Source organism: Podarcis cretensis (genome assembly GCF_951804945.1).
Source record: "Podarcis cretensis genome assembly, chromosome: 15".
In the NCBI taxonomy this organism is placed as follows: Eukaryota; Metazoa; Chordata; class Lepidosauria; order Squamata; family Lacertidae; genus Podarcis; species Podarcis cretensis.
The window spans coordinates 15,582,699-15,605,749 of NC_137185.1; positions in this window are offsets into that span (position 1 = coordinate 15,582,699).

Consider the following 23,051-nt stretch of genomic DNA (forward strand, 5'->3'; position numbering starts at 1 on the left):
GTTTTTAAAAAGCACTCTCCCCCCCCCAACAGGCATCCCTTTTGTGAAATGGTGGAAGTACCCAGGAGTCAGAAAAATTATGTATGGTGCTAAAATGCTGTGTGAGTGAGGTCCCCAATAAGGTTTGAGAATTGAAAACTATTGAATATGCAGAGTTCTTAGGTCTAACAAGTAAAATAAGAACAAGATGATGATGAAGTCTATAAGGAGTGGGAAAAGTGTCAAGTATTTGGAAAATAATTTTAAACAAGTGAAAACTCTAACCAGTATTAAAATAAATGCAACAGTATAATATACTAAATGGATGTGCAAGAATGCAGGAGTGGTGGGAAACTCAAAAGGAACCGGGGAAGGGAAGGTGTTGAGTGTTCTGTTATAAAGAAATATCACAACTGATTAAAAAAATTCAGGAGTATAAAAACCAAGCATGCTGAACTAATAGGGTTGTGTTGTCTAGACCCTGTCACAAAGAACCTAACCAACAGCACCTGGGCTTTACTAATTAGGTCAGCACAAGGCCAATTGGACCTGGACAGTAAATGCTCAACAGTGTCTCTTACTTACAAGAGACCTTTAAAATGTGCTATAGGTTCTAATATAAGTTTGAATACAGTGTTTGGGAAAAGGATAGTGGTTGGCAATAGTAGGTAAAAGCTTGGCAAGCATTGTGGTTGAAAGCCTCCAATTAAGGTGATAGTTTTGTGAGCACTATTCACCAAAGAAAGCAAGTCAATGATGTCGTCAAGGCCTTTGGCAACTTACTGGGGTTACTTGAGGTTCTCAAATTATAGCTACTTAAGTGTTCTATAGAAACAGTCTGGTCTGTAGTATTTAAAATATGGTAGTTTAACCACACGTTTAACAGGTTAAAGCCAAGGGTTCCTTTTGTCACCAATCTTCACGTTCTTAGCAAATATAGTTGTAAATCTCAAAATTTAAAGGCACATAAAAGTAGGGGTCAGTTTCAATTTAGTAATTTTCTATTGATAACAGCTCTTGCTGGGTGAAGCGTTGGGTTCTTCAATGGCTGTGACTAAAGAATATTGTGAAGTAGCCAGCCACCCCAGTATGATGCAACCCTTAAAGGGCTCTGGCTGCTCTGAACCTACTTTAATCTCCAGTTCCATGATGTTGGCAGTTGCAGTAGGGTCCCAGTAAGCAGACTTGGGGGGGGGGGGCTAAGATGGGGGGCAACACGAGTAACAGGGCAGGCTGTTGAGTGTGTGAAAACAGCCCCTAGAAGTGTAAAGGGCCTGCCAGAGGAGCCTCCATAACACTACAGGACAGGCAGATGGTTTGAGGGTGTGATGGTTTACATGAACAAGGAACCTTGAAGGGTGTTGGGTCTGAAATGCTTGAAGGGCCAGCCAAGCTGGAGCAGGAGCGTTAACAATTTGTGAAGTGACAAGGTTGTCCATTCTTCACGAGCTTCCCAGATGGGGCTTGGGGATCTCGTGTCTGGGAGAGGTTCTGGAGGGGAGCCATGGAGAACGTAAGGCGTTAGGTCCTGGGTGGCCACTTTGCCTGTTGGGAGATCATGGTATTTTGGAGTTTTAGTGCCTCTGTATGGATCAGGTCCTCTTCCACCAACAGTAGCTCTCCTTGCAAGTGAGATTTTAAGAGGTCTTTGAGCTCCAAGTGGATGCAGGCTTTTCACAGCAGACTGGGTTGAGGAGGCATGTGCAATACTTCAGCCCTGGTAGTCATTATTGGAAATTGAGGAGGAAAATTGGCAAGAGTCCTTGGATATCTTCTACTATCTGCCGCAAGGGCAGCCTCTTCTCTGGGGCCTCATCAAGGTCTGAGGAAGATGGGAAACGGCTTTCACCTCTGTCCCTAGCCTGCAGGAGATAATCAGTACAGCAAGTCACTTCAGCAAGGTTGGGGGGGTCATTGTGTCTGATGATAACCACAGCAAGGAGGGAAAGAAAACTACTGTTTTGAGTGTGATTTTGAGAGGTCTTTGAGTAGACGATGGGTTGGTGTGGCATCTGCAACACTTAAGCCCTGGTAGTCATTATTGGAAATTGAGGAAGAAAATTGGCAAGAGTCCTTGGATATCTTCGATTATCTGCCGCAAGGGCAGCCTCTTCTGTGTAGCGTCACCATCCTGGTCTGCTGAAGAGAGGAAACGGCTTTCACCTCTTTCTGTAGCCCACAGATGATCAGTGTGGCCAAGGCGGTTTCTCCTGAATCGTGATTGCAAGTGGTTCAAATTGTCCGTACAATCCAGACATGCCTGGAGTTCTTAAATGACTATCCGCTAAATCATTTTGAGAGTTGTACGATTTGAAACGAGTAAAACTTGACAATTTAAAATAACCCCAACCCCATTAAAAATGTTAATCCTACCGGGGGACAGCCCCCACCTTGTTCCACCAGTGAAGTCCTGCTCCCAAAGAGATAGCCCCGTTAGTTATCTACTAGTTCCCATGCAGATAATTTTTTCCAAAAATGTCTGGAGTGGATCTCTTTACCACTACCCCAACATTTACCAAATTTATTCCCGTTTTAAAATACAGTTAATCATTCTTTTAAAAATTTAGATTTTTACATTTTGGAAAAGTTACCACTTTGATGCATGGAACTTGAGGCTTCTCGTTGTGGAGCTGTGTTGGATGCTGACACTTTCGGCTTGAACTTGCCCCACCCTGTTATTTTCAGAGCTACACAGGGGCACAAAAGATGTTGTACTTCTGGACCCTTCAGAACCCCAAAAGACCTTTGGGCTTTCTTGGGGGTGCACGGCGCCCTTGTGCTTCCCCTAATTACCTCACAATGAGCAAGCCGTTCACAGAATTGGGCTTGCCATTCAATGCTGTTCTGCAATAACCTGGAAGTCTGAATCGATAAGCTGTTGTGGAGGTGGAGGGATGATTAACAAAACAAAATCAGTCCTGGCAAACTGGGAAAATCTCCTCACTCTTGCAGTTTAGGATATTCAACACTTTTTCTTAGCAATTTCTTTCTAGGCTCGCCTAAATATAAACTAAGCTTTAATAAAGAAAGCTAAAAAATAACAATGAGAAAAACTAAACATTTTAAATACCTTGATGTGATTTTTTTCAAAAATGCTGAATCTTACAGAAACCAAACCGTTCCAGTAGCAACTCCCCCCCCCCCAATAAATTACAGATATTGCAAAAGTGTCTGGAAGTTGTGACACACTTAGAAAAGTGAGCCCCAAATAGCAATTGTCTTCAGGAAACTGACATCCTGGCCAGTCTGCCACTACTGGATCAGGTGCCTTTTGGAAGCACCCACAAATAATGGGTATTGAAGAGCACTGAAGCAGATCCAAGGCAGGGAAGACTTTCTTCCATCATGGGTCTGTGAGAGTTCCATCTGCTTGGCCCCAATTCTTTGCCCTAGAGAATCTCAATGGGTCCTGTGGTCTAGTAGGCAGAGACTAAAAGACAACACCAAGAAAGAAGGCAGGAAATGTGGTAATTTGCACTTTATAGAGTTGTGTGCTATTTGCCCCAAGTTGTTTGACCAAAACCCACGCAACACTCAAGTTTTAATAACGACATGGGAATTTTACTTGCTCTTGTCCAATTTGAATGTACAAGGGAGGTAGGCAATACTTAAGTTACTGAAGAATATTTTCATGAATTTATGTCGGAGACGAATATTTGGCAGACTGGCTTTGAGGCATGCCTAACTGAAAACTGCCTACTGTGGTGGCAGCATGAATTCTATACTACATTAATTCTTTGCATAGCATTTTGGATGCACCGCTCTGACAAATTCCCTTGGTTTTCTAGGACTGGCCTGGCAAATTCTGGTGTCTCTAGCAGCTGAGGTTGGATTAGAGTGACCTCTGATCCAATATCCCTTAATTCAACTACCACCTCATTCAATGACACAAGTCTGCATATAGTTCCATTTCGGCTGGTCTCTCAGGTTGACTATTCAGTTTGCTCAGGTTCTGTGGACAGGTTCCACTTCTTAAAATAAATTTATAGCTTTTGGTTGAATCTTTATTTTTGGGATTGCCTTTCTGTAGTTTTGGACAGTGTAAGGCTTTGTGTATCCCTTCCTCCTGACAGTGGAAAACAGACTACTACTGTTGATATCACAATGACCCGATTGTCAGGGTTATCTGGATCGATCCCCCCCCCCCACGTTTTGAAGGCAGATACAAGCTGCATGTAAAAAGCCAATGGGTGTTCATCTGTATCTTGGGCACTGGTCTGGATCTTGGTCCAACATGGATTCCCCTCTGCCGCCAATTTAATTGCTTCCAAGATGGTCCTCCTGATAGTCTTGAGGCTCCAAATCCCAACCTCAGTGTTACTACAGGACGGTTTTATTTTGGAGGTTTTGTTTGTATGTAGTAGGTTAACCATCTTCGGCTTCCCAGTTTGAAAATTGGGTTGCAGGAGTGCTTCACCCACTTTTAGTACTGTCTCTCCCCTCTGTGTCATTAAACAGAGCACCCAAGAGCATGTGGGCATGAGCCCAAGACTCCCCTAGGTAGCCTGTCAGTTTTCATTCCTTAGTACAGAAAGTATAGAGATCTTTCATATTCTGATTAGTTCAGGAGTGTTCTAGAAAGTTTTATCTGTGAGAGAAACAGGAAGATGTTTTTGTTGGGCTTACATTTCTGCTGGAAGCTGAGTAAGCTGGTCTTTCTGCGCCTCTAGTAACCCTTCGGCTCGTGCGCCGAGCCTGCGTCACCCCAACTTGTGGCGGATTCTCATTACTACCCCTGTGGCGCAAGCGCGATGTCACAGTGGGCTTTTTATTGAGGGACCGGGATGCAGGGTTGAATAGGTGTGAGTCTCTAAATAGGGCCTGAGAGGTAGAAGGCATCTCATCCCTGTCATCACTGGCCAAAGACATAGTAGAACAACTGGCTCCAGTGTCGGGAATACAGTCGGGGGTAGATTGAGGGTCAGAGACTTGCAAGGCCTTCATGCCTTGGCCTAAACCACTGCATCATTGTATCAAATTCATTTTAAAAAACTTGGTAATGTGTGTGGATTCTTGGCCACACCCACCAAAGTTGTACCTAACTGCCCCACTGCCTGCCCCACCAGTGAAGCACCCTTGTCTGCCTGTGCCGATTGGGATCAGGTAATGGGAGCGCAACGAGAAAACAGCTTGAAAAAGTTTTACCTCAAAGCTGGACCAGCAAATGCTGGGCAAAATACTCTGTATCAGCCATCATATTTCTAGTCTGATTTGGGGGTATGCGCAACGCCAGCCAGCAAATAGCTTCCTAACATGGAAAGTGTCACAGGAGTGAGTCAGGCTGCCACAAACAATTACTGAAATAAGAGTGCAGACTTATGAAGGTTCATGGTCTTAAGGGCCAGGCCTTTTTGTTTCAGATAAACCAAATACTGTATTTCAAGACATTAAATTCCTTAGCATAATGCCCATAGTTGGAGCAAAACCTGGCTCTGATCCTTTTGAAATAAGATGATGCTTTTGTGTAAGCCCTCAGTCTGTAGGGTACAAGGGCTCTCAAATACTCCCTGCATCACTTGGCTTGTGTAATCTTCCTTTTAAAAATGATAACTGTCAGTATCAAGTGGACTTTCTCATTTACTGCAATAATCAACACATATTTCTTTAGCATTCCAAATCTCAAACAGTACTTCAAGGTTTGCACTGACAATCTTCAACACATCTGGGTCTGTATGAAGTGGCAACTAAGTGGGAAAATTGTTCCATTGTGACCTAACTCTTTGGCCATGATCACCCTGGAGGCAAGAAATGCATCGGTCATTTATCCAGTTTCATCCTCTCAGTGTGTCTGTGTCATAATCATACAGAGATGTTGGCAACTGAACCCACAAGTCCCATGGTTTGTAGACATGAGTGTGGTGAAGGTACAGTTGTGCCATGGGGGAACTGATGTACAAATCAGTGATTTGCCCAAACGCTTCTCACCTTGTGTTGAATAAGGGGCTACTATATGTCATATTTTCTTTTATTGCTTCGCATGCTGTGAATTTCCAATTTCCCTTCCAAAGCTTCTCCCACTGTGTTACTTGAATGTTTTTACCCAGATCCATAGCCCATTTAATCATTACTTCCTTGATTTGTTCATCCTTAATTTCCCATTCTAATAATAATCCATACATTTTGGAAATTACCTTAACATTACTTGTTATTACTTTTTATCTAGTGAGAGTTCTGTTGCAAATCCTTTTTTTCTTGTCTTCATTAAATTTACCATATAACTAGTGGTATTTAATCCACCCTGCCAGGTGATCCTTTATTTCTTTGTAATCCTTTAATTTTAATTTATTAACGCTTTCCTCTAGCAAACCGTATGTAGCCCAGTTTGTTTCCATATTTTCCTTTTTAATCGTTACTGCTTCTTGGGAGACAATCCACCACGGTACTTTGAGTTCTAAAAGTTCTTTATATTTTCCCCATAGTTTATATAATTTTCTTATAATATGGTTAAGAAAACCCCTGTTTACCTTCACTTTTTCATACCCTAGGTGTGTGTGCCAGCCAAAATAAATCTCATTGTTTAGTGTTAGCCATTCTCTCAACCACATGAAGCAAGCTTCATCAAAATATAAATTTAAATCGGGTAACGACAATCAGCCTACTTTTACTATCTCTTAATAATTTAGCTTTAATTCATGGTGTTTTGTATTGCCAAATAAATTTTGTTAAATCTTTTTTCCATTGCTTAAAACGTCATAGCTTTCATCTTTCTTAGGCCGCAGAAGTTCTCCCCTTTGTACAAGATCCATGATTTGTGATGGATCACAAGCTATTTGAGGAAAGACTGTTTGTTCTGGTGATCTTGAGTGCCGGATAAACTGAGGCTGCAAATGAAGGTTTCCTGTCTTAAATAGTCCACGAAAAATTACTCGAGTAAAGTTTTTGCATTGCATATACGGATAACACCATTGCTTCAATCATAATTTATTTCCATTGTGAAAGTCTTTTTTAGAACTGCATGAAAACTCAGACAGATTTCATTTTTTTAAAAATAACATTTATTAAATTTTTAACAAAAAAGGGTTACAGAACAATACAGTATACAAAGAACACCCAAAAGAAAAATACAAAAACCAAAATTTAACATAAAAATAAAAAATAAATTTACTTATTTTCATGACTTACACACACCTCCCTTTTTTGTATTCCATTTAAAATTTTGTTCAGCAAATTCATACCCTCTTAATTTACCCTTAATTATCCTCACATATTCTAACTTCAAATTTTCATCTGATATCAATCCCTTCTTGCATATTCTTATTTTGCCTTATTGCTAGAACCACTTCATTTCATTCCAACGTCATTAACATTCAATAATTTTACAGTGTTTCTGTAGATAGATTTTAAATTTCCTCCAATCTTCTTCCACCGACTCTTCTCCCTGGTCTCGGATTCTGCCGGTCATTTCCGCCGAAAACTCAGACTGATTTCATTACAGTATATATGTTCAGTCTCTTTGAAATCCAGGCCCCAGCATGAGTTACTATTGCTTGGTGCAGGTCTTCATTAAAGTAGTCCAAGAACACTTTGCTCCACCTTCTACTGAGTTTATTTAATTTGAATGTGTAGCCTTTGCTCAGAATTTGACCTCAGAATATAAAAGTCAGCAAGGTATACCTTGGTATCTTCTGAACTGGCCCCATGTTTTTTCAACCAAAACACGATCTCTCTGTGGATGTGATTCCAGCATTACCATTCTGTGGCTCTTGAGCAAAACATTATCCAAAGCCTTTTCAATTCCTTTTTCTCTGTCAGACACTGAGACAACTTTATCTGAATTGAGCAAAGGACACTGCTTTGAAAGGGTTTCCAAAAATATCCTGTGATTGTTCTCTCGCCTGCTGTCATGTATCATGAACATTACAGGAACCAGTGGTGATTCAGTGAAAAGCACATTTTGAAATAATAAAGTAGATAGGTAGAAGTTTCCCATGTTGTGTTGTAGCAATTGGTTAGGCCAGTCAAATGACCACACAGCAATCAGAAATAAAGCAATAAATTTTTGTTTGCCGGCAGCAAGCAATGGCACAGAGGAATAAGTTCCAAAGTTCGGCCCTTCCCAACAGGGAAGGCTTCCCTTTATACATTATTCAATTGGGTCTTTATCCAATCAAAAGTTACAGCATTGCACATACTCGGATAGATACAATAGATTCTGCCTAGAGACAAGAACTGCTTTGCCTGGAGATTGTGTTCCAAATAGATACATTGTGTTCTGCCTAGAGATAAGGCATGAGGAGTTGGGACACTACCCTTCCATGTCCCATGGATATGGGGGCCTGGCGTAGATCAACAAAATGGCTTCCTTGCTTAACATTTTAACTCTCAAAATGGCTTCCCTGAGCACATAGCCACAGTGTCTCATGAAAAAAGCATAGGTAAATCTGTCTTCAGTGATACTCCTTTCCCAATTTCAGATGAAATATCCTGTAGGCCAATAACAACAATCACTGTAGGACACAGATATGGATGAAGCCTTCAAGGAGTTCTGTAAATTCCAATATACTGTACTGTCTTCTTTATATATTTCGTATAATTGTTGATAGTGCAACCAATTCTGAAAGTGATCTTGTCATAGTCTCTTAATTTCCATTTTCCATCGTGATCCTTTAACAGATCCGTATATGTAAGCCATTTTCCTTTCCAAGTGGTTTGAGCAGTAACGCTTCATGTGAGAGCCACCAAGGAGTTTGTTGTTCTAACAAGTCTTTGTATCTTTCCCATACTCTCATTGACTTCCTAATTAAATGGTTGTAGAAACTTCTATGAACCTTCCCTTTCCCATACCATAAATATGCATGCCTGCCAAATCTGTTATCATATCCTTATAATTCTAAAGCTTCTTGTTTTTCCAACCTCATCCAGTCCCTGATCCATATCAGGCAAGCAGATTCATAATACAATTTAAGGTCTGGGAGGGCAAACCTGCCTCTTTCTTTCACATCTATAAGTATTTTATATTTTATCCTTGGTCTTTTGCCCCCCCCCCCCATAAATTTTGAAATCTCTTTATGCCATTTTTTAAAACATTCATCTTTCAGGAAGACTGGGATTGATTGCAAAAGGAATAAGATTTTTGGTAACACATTCATCTTAATCGCCGCTATTTTTCCTAACAGAGTTTCATTTTACTCCACATTTCTAAGTATTTTTTTACCTCAAGCCAGATTTTTTCATAACTTTTATATAATTTTTTATTTCTTGATGTCAGTCATATCCCTAAATACTTAACAACGTTTTTATGGACTTAAATCTCAATGTTTTGTTCTAACTCCTTTTTTTCTTCTTCCTTCAAGTTTTTAACTAATAATTTTTGTTCCTATTTTATTTTATCACTTTTTTTTCAAAGTTATAACAAAACATATTTTCCAAAAACATATCCTTATTTCCCCCCCATTTTTTCTCCCCCCTCCCCCTCCCCCCACAAACCCCCACCCCCACCCCCCGACTTCCCTCAGTTCCAGTCTATGGTTTCTCCAATAATGCTATTTTCTGCATGTTACAGATCCTCCAACTGTTTAGCTAATTATTATCAGTTAAAAAAAAATTGTGGATGTTTATTCAAAACCTGCCAAGGAGTCCAGTTCGCTTTGTTGCGTCTTGAAATACTTTGTGAAAGGTTCCCATTCATCCTTAAAGTCAGTTATACTTGTCCCGTAGTTTATGAGTCAATTTTGCCAGTTCTGCATAATCCATCAATTTTTCTTGCCATGATTCTTCAGTTGGGATTTTTTCAGTCTTCGATCCTTGTGCTACCAGAACTCTCGCGGCCGTTGTCGCATACAACTTTTTTTTTCAACTTTTTTGGCAAGTCTTTCCCTACAATCCCCAACAAAAATGCCTCGGGTTTTTTAACAAATGTTAAATGGAATCCTGCCACTTCCCCGAATTTCTGAATCTTTTCTATTACTTTAGGGAGTGAAGGTTTTGGCTCTTCCACTGTTATCACTAAGTCATCTGCATATGCTTTTAATTTAAACTCACTTTCCCCAGTTTTAACGCCTGTGATCTCTTTATCTGCTCTTCTGGCAAGTATGTTTCTGGCAAGTATTTCCAGTACCATCCAGTACCAGGATGAACAATAATGGTGATAGTGGACATCCTTGTCTAGTTCCTCTTTGAATCTTACAATTGTCTGTTATCACCTGATTTATAATTAATTTTGCTTTTCTTCTGAATAGATTGCTGCTATTCCTTTTAACCACATTTAATTTGTTCTAATAACTTTGTGATGAATTTCCAAGACACAGTGTCGAAGGCTTTTTCAGCATCTATAAATATCATTGGCGCTTTTTTGTTGTTTTTGGACTCCAGGTATTCCATTATATTTAGAATATTCCTTATATTCTCCATTTGTCTACCTGGTAGGAACCCTGCCTGATCTTGATGTACATACTTGTTTAGTATATTTTTAAATCTGTTAGCTAGTATGTTTGCAAACAATTTGTAATCATTATTTAACAAAAAAATAGGCCGCTGCCACTTTCCTAGTTGTTGCTCCCTCCTTGCCTGACATCTCTTATCAGTTGGTTCCCAATGTTGTATGAGTTGTTCAAGGTCACACCTGCAGGTTCTGAGTCTGTTGGCTCTCCCCCCTCCCAGATTTTTTTCTAGTTTTCCTTTCTCTTTTGTTTGCCTTCTCCCTCCCCACCACAATACATCATACAATTATATAGCAAAAGAAGAAAAAAGGCAGAAAAAAATAAAACCATTCAATAAATCAAAGTATGAAATGTGCAATTTAAAGAATGAAAAATAAAAAAGTAATGAAGTAATTTAAAAATCCAAAAAGCAGAGGGAAGAGAAAAGATAAAAATGTTAGGCCCAAGTCATTTTCAAGTTTGTCTTTAAAGGAAGAAAAATGAAATTGTTCATTGAATTGTAGTTTCCTTATAAATGTCTCAAACAGGTGACTTGCAGTAGTTCCAAAAGTTCTGTTTCCATTTTATTTCTTATTTGTAATCCCATGACATTTATGTTGTAGTTCTGTTCACAGAAGTGCTGGGGTTTCAGTTAACAAATCTTTCTTGGTGAGCTCTTTCAGTCTTTGGGGTATCAAAGATGCTTTAGAAACTGTTCCAGGCTCTTTCCACTTTCTGGGGTTACCCCCCAGAAGAGTCCCCTGCAAGCTTCCTTTACCCTTTACTCTTCCGCTCCACCAATTTTAAAAGACTGTTCAGATTCCTCCAGCTGTCAGTAGCTTTTTAACTTTGTATTCCAATAGGTAACTGAATACAGTTAATGTATAAATCCGTTAGAATGCAACCACCCACCAAGTCACGAGTTAAATGTTGCAACTCTCGTTTGCTGTAGGCAATGTCTGAGTCCCATTCACAAAAAAAGTTCTCTTTGCAGAGCTCGTCCACAGAAATCGGAAGCTGACTTCCTGTTTTGCTTCCGTTTTGCCAAATTAAATTTTTAGACTCTTAATTCAAAGTTCAAAATGTTCTATTTGACTTTTACCTGTAATTGGAAGATCTACTGCTTCTGGTGACGGATCGTAGCTTTGGCAGGAGGCTGCGTTGGTGCCGAGAGCGAACTTGAGCCTCTTCCCCTTCCCTCCCGTGCACACAGCAGCAGCCGGGAGACGTTCTGGGGGGCGGGTGAGATTTTTCCGGTCCGCTGGAGCCCTCAGGTCCCCACTCTCCTGTGTGTGTGTGTGGGGGGGGGGTTAGGGGGTGCGCTGAGCTCTAGCGCTGCCCTCCAAGCCTCTGCCAGCTCTGTGTCGCGGATGACACTTAGCACACCGCCATTGTCCTCAGCCTTGACCAATGGCAGGAAGGCATCCCAGCACATCCCACGTCTTCCATGGCCCTCAAAACGGCCCAGTGAACGATGCTGTGGCCAATGATCCAAATGTTTAAACCCAGGAACCTAAGATGAACAGCAAAAATCAGGCACAGGAAAACTTAACAACGCGATCTCATGCATCCTTTATTAGCCTCTGATTTCCAGCGTTCCATTTTTTTTTAAAAAAATATTCCGTCCGCAGATTTTTGAAGGGTTAGCACTTGTATCTGAAATCTTTCCTATTACTGAAGGCATTGTCCGTACATGTGGTCCTATCAAATTTCTCTTTCTGTTACCATGAGGAACTGCATGGAATTCCTTCTCATTTCCAATATAGTGTAACAACCATTTCACAAGAAGGTTGTAGCAGTGTAATAACTGTGCCTTATGAAGTTGCCTGTACTTGAACCAGTTTTGATTTTATGGTAACATTTTCTCAACTCTGGGTCCTTTCCTTGCCATAGTCGGGCACCACAGTTGATCCAAGAATATTGATCACAGTGCCAATTGGTCCCCCCCCCGAGGAACCTTTGAATGAATATAGGAAGACATCACCACCAAGAGGCTTGCATGGCGGATCATTTACAATCTTCTGATAATTAGGATGAGTTAGAATATGAAGGGCTTCTTCTGTTGGAATGTTTGGGGGGCAGGAGAGGATATATTTAATTATATCCTTCCCAACTTGTGTTAATAAGTTCTATGATTTAGCGGAGTAGCATTCCCCTTTTAAATTTGCACAGCAGATAATGTCATTGCCAGGCTTGCATAAGCCTCTAAAATAAAGTTTCCTGGTAATTTCCTTTTATGCCCTCTTAAAAGAATAGACACGACAGTCTTGTATAAAAGTATATAAAATAGTTTACTCAAATTCTGTTCACAGAAGGATCCCAGAAGGCAGACTTAAGTTGCAAAATATATACACCTGGAATCTATCCCATAAGGAGATAGTTCCTTTGTCCTCTCGAAGCCAAGAGAGCATCTCAGGCTAAGGAGATGACGCCTAGTGTCCTTTACTGGGGATGGCCCCCTATTATGCATTGCCTAAAGCCGAATAAGGGCCCCCTTCCCCTGTTCATCAGTTTTGAGTGACTGACATGCAGAACTAAATTGAGCAGGATAAGGTCAGGATTCCTGGGCCGCAGAATCCGGCTGGCCCTCACAAACCACCTCGCCAATGTGCAAAGCGCCAAAGAAGGCAATGGAGTAAGCGGCAGAAAACAATTGTGCCTCAGATTTGTGTGTGTCTGTGTCATGCTTGTGCTACATTCATTGTGAGTGTCAACTCATGGTGCAGGGGTGCTCCAGACCCCTCCCCACCATGTTCGATGTCAGAATTACTGTAACACTTAGGAAAAGCTTTCTCGGCAGTTTCAAAGCTTTAGCGGCTTCTTAGCATTTTCTTAAAGCTACAGGTTTCTTAAAGTTACAGGCTTCTATAAGTTCCTTTTCCCAGTCATGTGATGGCACAATGGCACTTTCTAACACCATTTGCGCCAATGGCACTTTCTAACGCACTTGCGCCATTGAGCCAGCCCTCAATTAAATTTAGTGCAACCACCTCACGGTACACCAGTTAGATGAATTTCTACAATTTACCCCAAATTGTAGGAGACTTCTGTGAGGGAAAACTCAATGATTTAGAGTGTCAGGCAGGAGTTGATCAAACAAACATGAAAAGTTTTTATTAAACAAAGGCAGTTTATGACACAAAGTGGGTCAGGAAACGAGTTCTTTCAGGTAGAATTTAACTTACTTTATAAGATGTCTCAGGCTTAAACACATAATTATAGGTACAACTCTTCTTAAACTTGAGTTACTAAACATTGGTTAGCACACCAGGTAGATAAATATTCAGGTTTCCAGAAAAAATGTTAAAATGTTCAAATCAGTGTCTATCGCAGTTTGATGCTTTGGTTCATGAGCAGGGGCGCTGACTTATAAAAAATATTGGGGGGGCCCATACCGGGGTCCTGCCCCGGGAAGTTTTCTAAATTTTAGATGAAAATTAGTGAGTTTTAAAGTTTTTTAAAAGTATTTTAGAGTCATATGATCAACATTAGAACCCCGAAAACTCGACTCTCTATAACTCCACACTCCGGGAAACTCGACAAGCCTGAAACACTTTTTGGCTTTGAAAAAAGAAACAAAACATGAACACGCACGGTATTTTCGTAAAAAGCTAATTTAATTTACAGTAACAATTATGCTTATAGACTATTACAGAGCAGTGAATATATAGCTCTGAAAAGACTGAAATATTTAAATAAATCCTAAACTATCATTAAAAGAATAAAACATAAAATATTGCTGTCCCACAGTAATAGCACTTTGATTAATAAGTGAAATAGCTAATTTAAGCTTACTTTGAATAAGGCTGAGGGTTCATTAAATAAAAATAATATCTCAAAGTTAATGCTTTAATACAGTTAATAAAGTTAATACAGTATGCCTAATGCTGTATGTAAATACTGTAATACTGTATGTAAATAACAGGCTTTAATTGGGTCTTACACCCTAAAAATATTTAAGTATTTGAAAATAACTAATACAGTACTATAGTAATATAGAAATACAGTACTAAACTAGTACTAATATTTCAAAACTGAAAATTTAACATTATGTATTTAATTATCTATTTTATAAAGATTTTTAATATTGCTCTAAATACCATTATTAGGGCTAGAGTGTCTTTAGAAAGGTGCAAATGTCAACCGTCTGACTGGATTACTGAATATGAAGTCGTTGATGACTGGTCGGATATCCAATTCATCCAAAAGATCTCGATGGGCTTGAAGAACAGCCAAGTTGTTCAATCGCTTATGTCCCATTGTTGATCGGAGATATGACTTCAGACGTCTAAGGGCGCTAAATGACCGTTCTGCTGTTGCTGTCGTGATTGGAACTACTTGGAGAAGCTTAATGCACGTCACTACTTCACATAACATTTCTCCAACTGCAGGCTCTTGTGTAATGTACTTTCTCACATCACGCGTGTTTTTTAAGACCAGTTTTTTATTAGCGATATCGGCTAACATATTCAAGTGTAAGTGCAGTCTCTCAATGTCTAGGTCATTTTTGAAAAACTCAGTTGATTTTTCAAAATTTGTTTCACCTCTGTTTACTAAAAGCAAGCACTCTTGTTCAACTGCAATGACCTGTGTGAATCCAGTTGATGCAAACCGCTCAGTAATGCAAGATTGCACCGTTTCACAAACTTCAATGTAAATGGCTTTGTAGTATTCCTTTGGGGTTATGAAAGTGTGCGGTGAGCTGGCTTCGTTGTTTTCATACTTCTTTGGTATACGTCGATTCCGAGGAAGCGAAGGATCATCAACTTGTGAAGGTTTTTCTTTTAAACACAATTCCCAAAAGTGTTCAAAACTATCACGCCTTCCATTCAATATACAAATTAAGCCCTCATATATTTTTTCCAGATCAGCAACACTTAGATGAGGGCATTGAATTTTTTCATTGACATCCTCTACTGGGTTCATTGCATGGCAATAAAGACGTAAAAAGAAATAAGTTTTGAATTGTAACATTGACTCAAGGTAGCCTGCACATTTGTAACCTGCCTCTGTTTTGTCCTCTGCAGAAAATGTTTCAAAAAACTCTAGAAGTTCTTCAAAGTTTTTCAATATTCTCAAGATACTAGAAGCTCGCATAGTCATTGAGTCGGGCAAAGGGGTCGTAGACCAGCTTGGTCGTTGGCGCTCTCACAGCGTATGCTTCTGAAAAGTCCCATCCTTTTGTTGGATTCCCTTACGGTGTTTATTAAGTCCTTGGCTAAGGCCATAATACCCCTCATAGACGTAAGATGGCGGAGACTGTCTACAACTGCCAAGTTTAAACTGTGAGCAGTGCAGTGCACATAACGTGCTTTTGGTTGTATATCCAAAACTAACTTTTTTAGTTCTTTGAACTTGCCTCTCATATTCGAGGCACCATCATAGCACTGTCCTCTTAAGTTATCCATTGACAAATCAAGACGAGCAAATACGTCTTTTAAAATACTAAACAGAGTTTGTGATTCAGTGTTGGGGGTCTCGTATAAGCCAATAAAGTCTTCGTTGATAATTAAGGAATCATCGACAGTACGAATACAAAATGACACTTGTTCGTGAATCGAAGAATCACTTGTTTCGTCAACCATAATAGAAAAATGTTCCGTCTTCTTGATTGAAGCCAATACTTTTCTCAACACAGACTTTCCTAGTAGACCAATGATCTCGTTTTGAATATCGTGGGACGTCCACTTATACCCCAAACGCCCTAACCAATCTTTTAACTCAGGTATGTCATTCTTTCGGAGTTTCAACAATTGAAAAAAATTTGAGTTTAGATCTTCGTGCCCTCTAATTGCTAGTCCTTGTCGGCATAAAAATTGCACGGTAGTAAAAATTGTCTCAAGAGCTAAACGGCCTTTCTTCATATCACTGTCTAACTGTTCATTCAATTGGGAGGCCACACTTCGGTTAGTGATGGAATTTAGTTTCAGAACACCTTTATGCGTAAACGTATTTTCATGAAGACGGAATTTTTCCAAAGCCTTTTTCCAGTTAGAAAACCCTACGGAAATAAATGCATCTTCTTTTTTTGAAGAAAATTGTAATAGATTTTTAGCATCTGCCTCTTTGCAGGTTTTGCAAAAAACTTTTTTGGTACATGCTTCATATTCTAGCCATGTATATTTGGTCAACCAAGACTTCTGAAATGATCTTCCCTTACCGGATTGTCCAGGTTTCGGCTGTGAACGGTTCTCGCCTGAAGACGACGAAGCAATTGACGACACAATTATTGTCGGAGGTTGACTTGCAGTATCATCAACTTCCAAGCGTGCCTTTTTGGTAACAAATTTATCCATTGCAAACTTAATTCGCAATACACTAAGAGACTAAAGTAAACGAATAAAATATAGTCATATAATAAAAGAGTCCACTAAACACTAAAGTCGGAATGCTAAACATGTCTGCAGCATGCACTGAACGAAACTATCCACACTGAATGACTGCGCCAGCAGGGCGTGGGCTTTATATAGCCGCGGCGTCGTAATGTCTCGAAGCGTCAAGGCGACGCAAGGTGGAGGATTCCAGGCGCTTCTGCTCCAGTCCTTTTGATGTCGCCGCGGCCGCAGCGCTGGCCCGCCAGACTTTACACGAAGGTTCGTGCACCAGGACAAAATCTAAGTATGCCCGCAGCACCGTAACACTATCATGATTCACACCACTCTTTTCAGTTAACCTGCTTACTACCGTAATAATTATTTGTTTTAACTCATTACTGAATGTATTTTAAAAGGTAACTATCGTCAAACAAGGAAAATAAAAAATACCAACATAATTTTGTGATTTTACAAAGCATAATATAACTAATAATTTTCTTAAATTATTGGGGGGGTGGAGCCCCCCAAACGAATTTTTGAGGGGGCTTGGGCCCCCTCAGGCCCCATGGAGTCGGCGCCTGTGTTCATGAGTAAGGGGCATTTTTCTTAAGTTACTCCCTCTCTTAACAATCCCATAACTGAGGTATTATAAATGGTATTACAGACCCAGGGAATCCCCTCTCTCCTTGTTACTGGGTTGGGAGTCTTCAGTACCTAGAAGAATTCTCCCTGGCTAGACTGAAACCCAGGGAGCCAGAATTCCCTCAGGATCTCTCTCTCCTGGTTCAGACTCAGCCCTCCCAGCACACTCCTGTCTGGATCTCTTCCCCAGACTCTCAGCCTGGTCTCCCTATTCCAGCTGTGGGGCTCTGTCCTCTTCCTATGGATAGTCTCCTGAGTGTGTATCTCCTTTCCCTCTCAGAACCCCTTCACCTACTCTCCCAACCAGAAACCTGTCTTAATCTCTCCAAACCAATCATATCCCTCCCCTGCAACTCTGGCCAATCAGACCTTATTGCCAGTCATTCATTTGCTGGCAGGAAAAAAAACCACTTGGTGACCCAAACTGCCCAGAAAACAAACTTTTCCATCCCAGGCCTTGGGTGTCAAGGACCTTTGTGGGCTCGACAGAGGAGTCCAGCTTTTCAAGGATAACATGAAAGACAGCTGAGGACAGAGGAGAACAGTCAACCTGTGGACATCAGGAGGACTGCTCCAACCCCAAACAGTTGGCACAGGATTGGATCGCAACAGGAATTGGCAATTCCATGTCAAATACCCATGCAAGCTTTCCTTCCACCCAAAATCATATCCCTAGACCTTCTGCCCACCTCACAACTGGATATCTCATGCAGCTTCTCACTCTTCACAATTAAGTATGGCAGCCATACTGGTTGAATATTTTAAGGATCTTCATGCCTCTACAGTCTCTAAAGTGGAATATTGGCATGCCAAATCGTTAATTATATTCAGGTTTGGGAATCTTCACTGCATAGACTAGCTGCAAATGGATGCTGCTGGTCAGCTGATTTCTGTCTCATGTTTTCAGTGGCAGTGTAACATCTCAGCTTCTGTGGGAGGAAGCGGCATATCATAATCACGGGGCTGGTCTGGACCAAGGAGGCAGAGCACAGCTTGTGGCAAATCCCCTCAGTGAAGATGTGTCATAGAGCTCTGTTGTCCTTATTTATGCCAAAGGCACAAGGCCTTCTGCGAGATCATCATGGGTTCTCTGAAATGTGTCTTTTTTCCATTATGTTCAGAGAGAACCAAGAAACAGAATTTAAAAGTTAGTTCTCCTTGGACATCAGGACACAACAGGCCTTTTTAAAAAATGAATAGAAAAAAAGAAGTAGAAACAATACATAACCATACATAAAAACATTTTATCTACAATTTTCCAGAATGCAAACTAGAAAAGACAAGATAAAAGAAACAAGAAAAAAAGAAAAAAAAATACTTTTCATAATCAATTATTCCAAATTCATACTTCAAACATTACAATATTTAAATCCGAGTTAAAATATTATAAAAGACTTCCACTGCATTCACCACACATCTCTTGGTTATCTAGTTAACTTTTACATCTGTTCTTCAGTCACTTCCTTTCCTTAAATTCTTTCTTTCCCCAAATTCTATCCAATCTTCTCGCTTGCCAGAATCTCCTGGGCAGCGAGACCTTTTGAATAGGCAAGGCTTTCCTTGCCCTCATAGCAGGTGCCCAGGACACTGGAGAAATGCCTCACCCCAGGACAGTTGCTGAAATGGGCAAATGTCAGGCTGTCACTTCAGGGAAAGAGCTTTTCAGCTTTTCGGACTGCAGAATGGAAAAAACTAGGAGAGTAATGGGTATTCCAGGATTCTGGGTGCGGGGTGGGTGTTGTATAGTGGGAAAGATGGGTGACAGACACAGCTCTTTTAAGCAACAGCTCTTTATTACAGCAGTCAGCACTGCTCTAAGTCTCTGAACAACAGTGAAGCTGGCTGCCTTATATAATGCTCAATAACTTGTAACAGTAACAAATTCCAACTAACTACCCAATTGGTGAAAGCAACTCTCAATCCTTCATTTGCATACTGGTGGCCCAGAGTGAGAACTGCAGCCAGTCTGAATACATAACAGCGGCTTGGGCGACAGTCATGTGGGTTATCCTGGTAGATCGTGGTTGATCGCGGGCAAGTAATGTCCCCTTATTCCTCCCCCGGTGCTTGGTCCCTTTGTTGGCGCTGCAGCAGTAGTGAACATTATGCAATGCGCAAAGCGAAAGTAAAGTTAGCCTGCCTAAATTGGGGGGTGGAGGAAAGCGCCACCTGCTGTGGAGGCAGGCAAAGGCAGGGGGCGTGGCCAGCTCGGGAGGGCGTTGAAACTGGGGCTTTAAAAAATGGAGCGAAGTCGGAGAGAGCGTGGTTTCCACAAAAGTTGGCAGTCGAGCACCTGCTGTTTGCTCAGCCGCTTCTCGTAAGTGTGCAGCTAGCTGGATTGTGGCTAGTGGCCCCTTGTTGGAGATAAGAAACTGCGGGTCCATGGCTCTAACTTTACACTCTTACGCAGCCTCTGGTCCTGCAAACTGGAGACCTGCGTGGAACAAATTCCTGTTCTGGTTTGGCGGGGTGTCTTCAGACTTCAGTGCGCCTGTTACAATAAAAAGGCAATAAAAAGGCAACATACTTTATTGAAGAGGCTCAAAAAGTGTTGAGGAACTCTGACCATTTGGGAAACGAGGGGAGTTGATTTGCCTGGAGTCGGAGAAGCCAGTCACAGCATTATCACCTTACAAGAAATCTCCGAATTTGAGGAGCCGTTGCCGGAGCTAAGTGAGGCTGAACTGAAAAGGAAGGCAAAAGGGAAGCTGGGAGAGACTGCGAGAGTGCAAGAATGCTTCCTACTCGATCTACCTAACATGGACCGTGGAGTTCTGGCCAGAAGTGCCCAATGCGGAACAGCACTCATATAGCTATCAGGAAGCCCGTTCCGAAGGCACTAGCTTGGCTGGATGGGTCACGGCACCATCCTAACGTCAGCAAGCGGCTGCAGAAGCGATGCCGTAATCTTTGCTGCCCTCTCCATCATTGCAGAAAACTCCAGAGCTACAGCTCTTGGTTGACTTTCCTCCTCTTCCTCAAGTGGCCACTAGGATGAAGAAGAAGGAGAATGGAACCAGAGCCCCAAGCAAATGCTCCATGGTCTTCAGGATGCTGTTGCCACAACTGGAAAGGAATCCATCAGCTTTTTCAAAATAACAAAAAATGTAAGCCGCAAGGCAATAGCAGGAAAATTCTACTGTTTGTTGGAGCTAGCAAATCTGCAAACTATTGACCTGAAGCAGATAGACCCATGCGGTGATATTACTATAACACTTGGTTCCAGATTCCATCGTCTTTGAATGTTTGGCTTTCTGCATGTTAGCACAATTAGTGCTTACCTACAGGAGAAGAAAACAAGTGTTTATTGTCTGCACAGTTATTGAATTTGGGGTTGTTTTTCTATTGCTGTTTACCACTTTCATTTCTCTTACTATTTTGCACTGGGTGCAATTGCATTGATGGGGGAAAAAATTGGTTCAATAACTTTGATCAGCCTTCTCCCCCCAAAAGCTCAACAGCTTATGGCAATTCCCCCCTAAAAGCGGAAGCTCCTCCTCCCTCCAATGACATTGCTAGCTTTTTTTAAATTGCTTTATTAAACTTAGAAAAACATAACAAAATTTAGTTATCCATAAAAAAGAACAAAAAACAAGTATCAATATCTGTTACACTCTTTCACAGTCTTTTAGTTCCATTGACTTCCCGTCAATTCCATATAACTTTGATTATACTGTATATTTATCGCACTATTCATATCTGTTTCTCATAATTGCTTATCAGAAATATTGTATTTTCTTAAACTTGCTCAGTGGACTACAGAAGCTATTCAAAGGCTGCCACAGAGATCATGCTATTAGAATCTTGGATGTAATTTTTAAAGAAACCTCATTTATCAAAAATGTTTGGTCTGCTTGGTCTACCTTTCCTGTTAGCTTAGCGGGGTCTGTGTATTCCATGAATTTCTGTTGCCACTCCTTTCCAGTTTGATGCTATTAACATTATTGTGGCCACTGTCGCTTACTAAAATTTGCTTACATTCTTTGGTAAGTCAGGACCTAATATTCCAAGAAGGAAAGCATCTGGAGTTTTTTTTATGAATGGAACCTTGAGCATTTTTTAAAGTTCCCTATATATTTCATATATATATATATATTTTGGGATGCAATCTCAAAAATGATAGAATGATCTCGATACGAATCCAAGGCAGACCTTTTAACATCACAGTAATCCAAGTTTATGCACCAACTACTGGTGCTGAAGAAACTGAAATTGAGCAATTCTATGAAGACTTACAACACCTTATAGAAGTGACACAAAAGAAGGATGTTCTTCTCATTATAGGGGATTGGAATGCTAAATAGGGAGTCAAGAAATAAAAGGAACAACTGGCAAGTTTGGCCTTGGAGATCAAAACGAAGCAGGGCAAAGGCTAATAGAGTTCTGTCAAGAGAACAAGCTGGTTATCACAAACACGCTTTTCCAACAACACAAGAGACGACTCTACACATGGACATCACCAGATGGGCAGCATCGAAATCAGATTGATTATATTCTCTGCAGCCAAAGATGGAGAAGCTCTATACAGTCAGCAAAAACAAGACCTGGAGCTGACTGTGGCTCAGATCATCAGCTTCTTATAGCAAAATTCAAGCTTAAACTGAAGAAAGTAGGAAAAACCACTGGGCCGGTAAGATACAATCTAAGTCAAATCCCTTATGAATACACAGTGGAAGTGAGGAACAGGTTTAAGGATTTAGATTTGGTGGACAGAGTGCCTGAAGAACTATGGATGGAGGCTCGTAACATTATACAGGAGGCAGCAACGAAAACCATCCCAATGAAAAGGAAATGCAAGAAAGCAAAGTGGCTGTCCAATGAGGCCTTACAAATAGCAGGGGAGAGAAGGCAAGCAAAATGCAAGGGAGATCGTGAAACATACAGGAAATTGAATGCAGATTTCCAAAGAATAGCAAGGAGAGACAAGAAGACCTTCTTAAACAAGCAATGCAAAGAAATAGAGGAAAGCAATAGAATGGGAAGAACCAGAGATCTGTTCAAGAAAATTGGAGATATGAAAGGAACATTTCGTACAAAGATTTCCATAATAAAGGACAAAAGTGGAAAGGACCTAACAGAAGCAGAAGACATCAAGAAGAGGTGGCAAGAATACACAGAGGAATTATACCAGAAAGAAACGGATGTCTCATATACCCCAGGTAATGTGGTTGCTGACCTTGAGCCAGACATCCTGGAGAGTGAAGTCAAATGGGCCTTAGAAAGCACTGCAAATAACAAGGCCAGTGGAAGTGATGGTATTCCAGCTGAACTATTTAAAATTTTAAAAGATGATGCTGTTAAGGTGCTACACTCAATATGCCAGCAAGTTTGGAAAACTCAGCAGTGGCCAGAAGATTGGAGAAGATCAGTCTACATCCCAATCCCAAAGAAGGGCAGTGCCAAAGAATGCTCCAACTATTGCACAATTGCACTAACTTCTCACGCTAGCAAGGTTATGCTTAAAATTCTACAAGGAAGGCTCAAGCAGTATGTGGACCGAGAACTCCCAGAAGTGCAAGCTGGATTTAGAAGAGGCAGAGGAACCAGAGACCAAATTGCAAACATGCGCTGGATTATGGAGAAAGCTAGAGAGTTCCAGAAAGACATTTACTTCTGCTTCATTGACTATGCAAAAGCCTTTGACTGTGTCGACCATGGCAAACTATGGCAAGTTCTTAAAGAAATGGGAGTGCCTGATCACCTCATCTATCTCCTGAGAAATCTCTATGTGGGACAAGAAGCTACAGTTAGAACTGGA